This window comes from Schistocerca nitens, chromosome 1 (genome assembly GCF_023898315.1).
Source record: "Schistocerca nitens isolate TAMUIC-IGC-003100 chromosome 1, iqSchNite1.1, whole genome shotgun sequence".
Classification (NCBI taxonomy): domain Eukaryota; kingdom Metazoa; phylum Arthropoda; class Insecta; order Orthoptera; family Acrididae; genus Schistocerca; species Schistocerca nitens.
The window spans coordinates 987,030,680-987,039,481 of record NC_064614.1 but is presented as its reverse complement, the minus strand read 5'-3'; the positions used below and the strand labels follow the sequence as shown (position 1 = coordinate 987,039,481).

General features: G+C 41.5%; 1 pseudogene; it reads right to left on the bottom strand.

Moving 5' to 3' along the window:
- Window positions 1–8,401: 8,401 nt before the first annotated feature.
- Window positions 8,402–8,583, bottom strand: LOC126204935 (U2 spliceosomal RNA; annotated as a pseudogene).
- Window positions 8,584–8,802: the final 219 nt, after the last annotated feature.

Sequence of the window (8,802 nt, the reverse complement as noted above, 5' to 3'; positions counted from 1 at the left end):
TACACAACTCAGTGTAGTGTGCTTTTTCAAAATTTAGGGAGAGTTCATTTTCTGTGAACCAGTTAATAATTCTTCGAAAAACATCTGCCGCTTTCCCTCTGGTGGAATTTATTATAACTGTAGTATCCTCTGCAAAAAGTACCAGTTTTACTTCTTGAATGTTATGTGGAGGATAACTCACATGTTATTGAACAAGGTATAGGAATGGATCCAGGATTGAACCCTGTGAGACTCCCTTTGTGTTTTACCTTTCCGACATTGTCTGAATTATTTAGCACATTCTTGTGCACTCTGTTTGCCAAGTCTGATTGAAACCTGTTGTGTGTAAACCCATCAATTTCATAAAACTTGAGTTTTTCTGAGAGAGTATTTGGTTTACACCATCTTAGGTCTTGGAGAGATCACAAAAAATATCACCTTGTGAAATAGTATTTAACGCTTGTACTACTTGATGAGTGAATGTATAAATAGCATTCCCAATCGAGCAACATTTCTATAACCCGAACTTAATATGCTAAGTAAATTATTTCCAATCAAGCGTGCGATTAGTGTTGAATAAGTTATTTTTTATAATACTTTTGACAAAGAAGGATATTCTCCTGAGGCATAAAGCACGAAACACTGGTCAAGTGACGTGTCAGATCGTCAAAATCCCGAGCTGATTGGAAGGCAGAACCCATAATGGGCAAAACGTTCTCAATTGGAGAGAGATCTGCCGACTTCGCCGGCCAAATTCGGGTTTGCAAACAACGAAGACAAGCAGTAGAAACTCTGTCCGTGTTCGGAAGGACATTATCTTGCTGAAATGTAAGCCCAGGATGGCTGCTCACGAAGGGCAACGAAACGGGTCGTAGAATATCGTAGACGTAGCGGTGTGCTGTTAGGGTACCACGATTAACAACGAAAGGAGTCCTACTATGTAAGTAAATGGCACCTCAGACCATCACACCTGGCTGTTGAACTGTATAAATGGCAACAATCGCGTTGGTAACCCACCGATATTTGGGTCATCTCCAGATAGGTCTTTGGCAGTCGTTGCGACACATTTCGAAGCAGAACTTATCGCTGAAGACAATTCTACTCCAGTGAATGATATTCCAGATCTAAAATGTATCTATTCCAGCGAGCGGTGGAATACCAACCTCACAGTCACCCACCATATGGCCCGACAACCCGGAATTTCTTTTTTCATAACTGGACGGCTTTGGTTGTCATCAGTGGCACCCTCAAAGCACGACACTGTAAGCCCCGTATAATTGCCATTCACGTCAAACCGTGGTGGGATTACATTTCAGTCAGGTAATGCACTCTCACACACTTTGAGGGTTTCTACTGCATGACTTCGTGCTTGCTAAACCCTGCTTTGGCCAGAAATGTCGCCGGATCAGTCCCTACTTGAGAAAGTGTTGAGTACTATGGGCAGGTCCCTCCAAGCAGCTCGGCATTTTGACCATCTAACGCGCCAATTGGATAGAATTTGGTACGGTATCTCTCAGTATTTCACCAAATCTATGAGTCACTGCCAATCGAATAACTGCATTCATAATGGCCAGAGGCGGGAAATAACGTTATTGACTTGCTCTGTTCGTGAAGATCTTTCTCTTAACGAATCATCCAGTTTTTCTGTAACGGTAATCATTCGTTTGTTTGTAAATATACGTCACATCTACTGATTTCCGTCCCATTCGGATAACTCCTTTGTGGTGCATCGATTTTTTCATCTTAGAGAATAGTTCTCTCTCACAGTCATTAAAGCCAATCAGCATACTGATATTACATTGATTCAAGTTAATACAAAAGTTTATTACCCTTCATTATTCGTGCCGTCATTGATTGCCATCACTGTCTATGACACCTTTGTGAAGTTGTGACACTGGCATAACGACAGACAAAAGATAGAGTTGTTAATATTTTTGCATAATTAACTTTTTCTTTTCTCCTTATTCCCATTTAAATCTCTTCATATCTTCACTTTTTGAATGGAATATTTGTAATACTTCACTCGGTCATATCGTAGCTTTTAATTGTTATCTTGAGAGCTCCGGTTAGACCATCCTCCACGACTCCATACTTTCCCACAAATACCTATAAATAATTACCATGGCTACCGCACAAGTACACAAATATTTTCATATTTGCGGTAATTTTACGATTCATATATAGTACATCAGTTAATTTCTTAGCACAAACGCATAAAACATAGAAATTAATATCTCACATTTTGGCAGTTACCAGTAGAACTCTCTCATTCGTCACTAGCGATACTAAATCTTATATATGGATGTTCTTGCATGAAATCCTTCTTATTGGACTAGGGTACGTGTCGATGTTCTCATTCGTCACTAGCGATACTAAATCTTATATATGGATGTTCTTGCATGAAATCCTTCTTATTGAACTGGGGTACGTGTCGATGTTCTTTCTAAGGATTTCGTCAATATCACTAAGCATTTGACTGTTTCCTTGTAAGACACATTTTCACTGCTGATGACACCATAATGGGTCGTGAACAGTTGGCGCTATACACCTCTGGAAAGCTACATTCTGCTTGTATCACAAAGAATGTACATTTTTCTTTGGTGTAGAGCGAAGTAGTTCTGTCATCTTAAAGTTTGTCACCATTGTGAGTGGCATAGAAAACTTGCAAGGTGGATGTACGTCAGATGCTGGACATACATGTCTTGCGTTAGAGTGTTAAGAGCGTTGTACACTGCGTGACTAATATTTGAGAACATACATAGCTTTAATATTACAGCGTGTTTAAGTGCAGAACTATGTAGCCTTAAAATGCGTATGTTTATTGCGTATGGCCACTTATCTCTTGATTCTTGGTGCTGACCCAGATACTAGAACATTACTTTAGAATTGAGAGCGTGTTTGATATACATAAGATGCTTGAAAACTCTATCCGTCTGTAGCTACATCATGCTTAAACAACGTATTTCTACTCAACCGTATGTTATATCGCCAGAACATACTCATATCTAATATACACCGATACAGGATGCTAACCTACTCATCAGCTGTGCATCTGCAGACATCTTGTGTGCTTGGATGGTTGCCATGATTTGCCATGACTGGTGTGGAGCTGTCTTTGTTGAACAGCAGTTATGGACCCACCTTGCTCTGTTCCTTCACAAGATGTGAAATGTAGTTGTTGTAGTGCCCTAATACTTACGGTCAGCTGCAAATTAAATCAGCAACAGTGTTGCTGAGAGGGAAGGTAAAAGACACTGTGAAGAGAACTGTCAATATCCAACTTAAAAGACCATGTGAATACTCTGTGACTGCCATCCACACAGGGAAAGATGGAAAATCGTAATCGTAAATTAAGTATAAATAAAGCTCTAGAAATATCTAGATAATCGAACTGCACCGTAATAGGATGTCATCTGGTATACTTTGGTCATATGTTCGAGAATTAACTGCGAATGGTTCTAGTACACAGTCATGTACCTATATTTACAATCTATTAAATGATACATGAAAAGTAGTGGAGAGGTGGTTTCGTGATGATACAGAAATTGGGAAGCATGCTGTCGTGTAATTGTCTGGCGTTGAAATTACGGAAAAACTGGTAAAATTGCTAAAACTGATTGTACTATCAACTGTGGTGCTTATTACAGTACATTGTCCAATATCAATGATGTCTTTTCCATCCCATCCATCCAATAGTACACTGTTGATTACCGCATAATGATTGACAGACATCACATGTTTTAGATGGATAGAGTCTTGGTGGAAGCTACACCTTATGGAGGATGGCCAGCACCGAAACAGTGAATATGTACATAGCTGCAATATAAGGAATCAATGCTCTTGGTCTCTTCAAAATGGAACACCTAGACATCTGTTAATTCATCACTGTGAATAATTAGATTAAATGTGGAGGTCATCACTCCTAGGCAGGTGTTTGGAAATGCTCCACAATGCCACAAACTCTTTCGGTTTCCATACGTTGTGATGTCATCCACATACGAAACACCGCCTCTGTGTTATGTGTTGTGGCAGCAGTATAGATTACACTATGCAATGTCCAACTTTCTGTGAGAGCCAATGGATTGAAACGTATTGATGTCAGTTTAGCACCTCACTCAGATCTCCAACTCGTAAGTCGTTGTGGAAAGAAACAAAATGTGTGTCAGTGTTCAAAGCTGTAGTCAAACATTGCTTGGAGGTATCACAGTAATATATATATATATATATATATATATATATATATATATATATATATATATATATATATACTCCTGGAAATTGAAATAAGAACACCGTGAATTCATTGTCCCAGGAAGGGGAAACTTTATTGACACATTCCTGGGGTCAGATACATCACATGATCACACTGACAGAACCACAGGCACATAGACACAGGCAACAGAGCATGCACAATGTCGGCACTAGTACAGTGTATATCCACCTTTCGCAGCAATGCAGGCTGCTATTCTCCCACGGAGACGATCGTAGAGATGCTGGATGTAGTCCTGTGGAACGGCTTGCCATGCCATTTCCACCTGGCGCCTCAGTTGGACCAGCGTTCGTGCTGGACGTGCAGACCGCGTGAGACGACGCTTCATCCAGTCCCAAACATGCTCAATGGGGGACAGATCCGGAGATCTTGCTGGCCAGGGTAGTTGACTTACACCTTCTAGAGCACGTTGGGTGGCACGGGATACATGCGGACGTGCATTGTCCTGTTGGAACAGCAAGTTCCCTTGCCGGTCTAGGAATGGTAGAACGATGGGTTCGATGACGGTTTGGATGTACCGTGCACTATTCAGTGTCCCCTCGACGATCACCAGTGGTGTACGGCCAGTGTAGGAGATCGCTCCCCACACCATTAAGCCGGGTGTTGGCCCTGTGTGCCTCGGTCGTATGCAGTCCTGATTGTGGCGCTCACCTGCACGGCGCCAAACACGCATACGACCATCATTGGCACCAAGGCAGAAGCGACTCTCATCGCTGAAGACGACACGTCTCCATACGTCCCTCCATTCACGCCTGTCGCGACACCACTGGAGGCGGGCTGCACGATGTTGGGGCGTGAGCGGAAGACGGCCTAACGGTGTGCGGGACCGTAGCCCAGCTTCATGGAGACGGTTGCGAATGGTCCTCGCCGATACCCCAGGAGCAACAGTGTCCCTAATTTGCTGGGAAGTGGCGGTGCGGTCCCCTACGGCACTGCGTAGGATCCTACGGTCTTGGCGTGCATCCGTGCGTCGCTGCGGTCCGGTCCCAGGTCGACGGGCACGTGCACCTTCCGCCGACCACTGGCGACAACATCGATGTACTGTGGAGACCTCACGCCCCACGTGTTGAGCAATTCGGCGGTACGTCCACCCGGCCTCAGGCATGCCCACTATACGCCCTCGCTCAAAGTCCGTCAACTGCACATACGGTTCACGTCCACGCTGTCGTGGCATGCTACCAGTGTTAAAGACTGCGATGGAGCTCCGTATGCCACGGCATACTGGCTGACACTGACGGCGGTAGTGCACAAATGCTGCGCAGCTAGCGCCATTCGACGGCCAACACCGCGGTTCCTGGTGTGTCCGCTGTGCCGTGCGTGTGATCATTGCTTGTACAGCCCTCTCGCAGTGTCCGGAGCAAGTATGGTGGGTCTGACACACCGGTGTCAATGTGTTCTTTTTTCCATTTCCAGGAGTGTACACATACAACACACAGGCATTTATTGCTGCTATGTCAAACACAATTGTTTGGTACACCTTCTGCAATAATAAGTCTGCCGAATTTATCTGATGTGTCAATCCCTCTTTTTGGTTTCTTGTTATGTACTCGTAGTATTACTTCAGGCTTTTTATGCTCTTCTGAAGACAGGCTACAGTCTTGATACATTGAACAGGGCAATAAAACTGATTTTTTATAGCACTTACAAAACCTTCGTTATGTCCCTCTAAAACCGAAAGGTGGTTGAAAGTAAGGGGCTGCTATTGTTTGGCAGAATTTCTTTTTGAATCTCTGGCTTGTTTCTACTGAGATTCCCTACTAATGTTAGATTTTTCTTGAGAAGTTCTTTGCGAAGCGTGTAGTCTGTAAAGAAGTTATCGGTGGTAATTCTTTTGCCGCGTTTCTCAATACTTTCAACAAGCCTCAAAACAACATTTCTTCCTTGATTTGCTCCTCGCGTTCCATTTTCCGACTTTCCTGTGTACACTTCTGCCACGCTAACATATGCTGTTTTTGCATCAGATAACAACTATAATTTCATCCACACTTTGCTCTGGGCTTTGAAGATGTATTGTGCCAGAAGAGACAGCTTCCTCTGAAATGAATCAATTGCTCATCCACTGTGTCATCTTTGTAAGGAATGAACGTTTTAGGCTTCTGTTGCAGAAACATTTCAAAGAAAGTCTTGTTAGCAGCCAGTTTATCATGATGTTGCCTAGCTGGTCGATCTTATTTCTTATTAAATCTGAGAAATCTACTGTTTGTATTGAAACGCTAAAGTGACATTGTTGCACGAAAGACTGGCCAACCATTGATGTTGTCCTATAGTTCTTCAAGAGATTCTCCAGCAGATCTGTAGACATGAACTAATACAAGCAGTCTCAAATAGCCTTGAGATCCTGACTTGCAGTAGGAGTGCAAGTCGTGTCTTTGATTTATAATATCTATGTATTTTCTCTGTTGGTTTCATTCAGAATCACTAATTCAGTTATGAACAGTGAAAATAACGATACTTTCGTATCGAAAATACATTCAGGAGCAAGCTGCAAAGGTCCTGGAGCAGGAATGAAAATGTATGCAGACCTAAAATAAAAATTTAAAGTAAATAGAAATAAACTGAACTAGTACAATGCAATTAAATAAATTAAAAAGAAATGCAATGAAACGTAAACCTGACAGTAAGCAATAAGTAAAAGTATACTGCGTACAAGTCCCAGGACTGATGTACATCCTTCTAGGCAATCGACACAATGACTTGCTAAAGGTATAACCCTGTGAAAACCTATCCCAGTGGCATGTTACTGACCAAAATAATCACCTAGGGCTGGATCGAGTTTCTAACATGGGACAACAGTGACAGCGCAGAGCACTAGCCACTAGACTATGACATGGTGCAATAATAATAAGAATAATAGTATACCCATAAAATACAGTTACTTATAATATATTTATTATACTCACCTTGCTCTTGACTCTGCTGGAGGATTTTTATACTACTCTGTCAAATTACACGACGTATAGACATCTCCAATTACATTAATTTTCTTAGACGATACTCCACTTATACCCCTTCAATCGCATCGTTTTCCTAACTTTCAGCCAATACGTTATCATCATCACTTTAACCATCACGACAATTTTGACAGTCAGTATCACTGATAGTATCATCTCGCATTTCATCATCTGACTTATTCGAAAGGCTTTGTAACTTATGACTTAGAAAACGTCTAGCCACAAAATAGACTAATGAAGTAGTTGTCATACTTGGACTTATTGTTACAGCAATTTGAAATGCCTCCAAAACATTGTAGACTACACTACAACTATCGCATTTATTTCAAATAAAGTTTTGTTACAGTTCAAACAACCATTTCTGACTCGGTCTAAACAACCAGTTAAAAAGAGTATGCCAGTGCGGTGTGTGTCTCGTAAATTATTTTCGATTTTGAAGTAAATACGAGGACAACATGAAGTATTCCACAACCGATGATTACAGTACAAATATTAACCGCGATTTTATGTTAACTTTAGTAAAAGAATTGGGTCAGTTAGACCCACTAACAACAGGAAAATCAAAGGACAACTCGACAGGATCCAACTCAAGTATGTGGAGAGACTTGATTCCAAATCTCAGACAGCATCTCTACTAGAAAGTGCACCATTAAAAACCTGAAAAACCAGTTAATTTGTCAGACGATTCCTTACATATTTTACGACCTCAATCTAACGATGTCATTCCTCACATAGCACACCATCTATTGTATGTGATAATTCTCCATGTTGTGGAGTTAGCTTCAGAAATATAGTGTTCCTCAAAACGATCATCGTCTTCCCTCCAGGGATACCCATTTGAGCTACATTGCAGGTGTACTCTAGCTCCTGAAAAGAAAACTACTCGCCATGCCAAGTGTGTCATGATCAATATAATTAATTAGCCCATCAATTTTATATCAGTGACATGCCATCTGGCGGGTGGAAGCGATGGCTAGGGTACCGCAGATATGATCCGTCAGCGGTTATCAGGTGACATCTCTTCATTACGGTGACATCATTTAGCGAAATTTCAATCTCTCACCTGCACAGGGAGAGATATCCATCATAATAAATTCAGATGTATTAACTAATTTATAAAGTGATATGAAGCGTAAATTTGAAATTTAGAACTCTCCTGTGCTATTCCCTAAAGAGGCTTCATATATGGCGAAGCATTTGTTTACCTTAAGACAGGTTTGAAAGTGAGGAAGCATCTTGTGACAGAGGTAGAGCATGCTCTTAGCACTCCGTCATGGGCCAAAAATGAGTTTAATATTCTAGCCCTTTTATACAGGAAGAAACAGATAGTCAGCTGGTTAGAACAGTTTTTTTCTACCTGATGACAGAATACTTACAGGAAATACAGCCTATGCCACGAGGCTGTACAGGATTTTCACAACAACTAACGATACTTTAGCGCTGTGAAAACGCATGTATGCCACAATTTCTCCTGTTCTGAAAATAGCTTGTATAAAAGGAAGAGAAATACGCGTAGCATGAGAAATTCGAGGTGTATGGTCAACAAAATCACTGTCCCACGGTGTCAGTTTCCCGATTGATTAGTTAATTGCTTCCAATAGT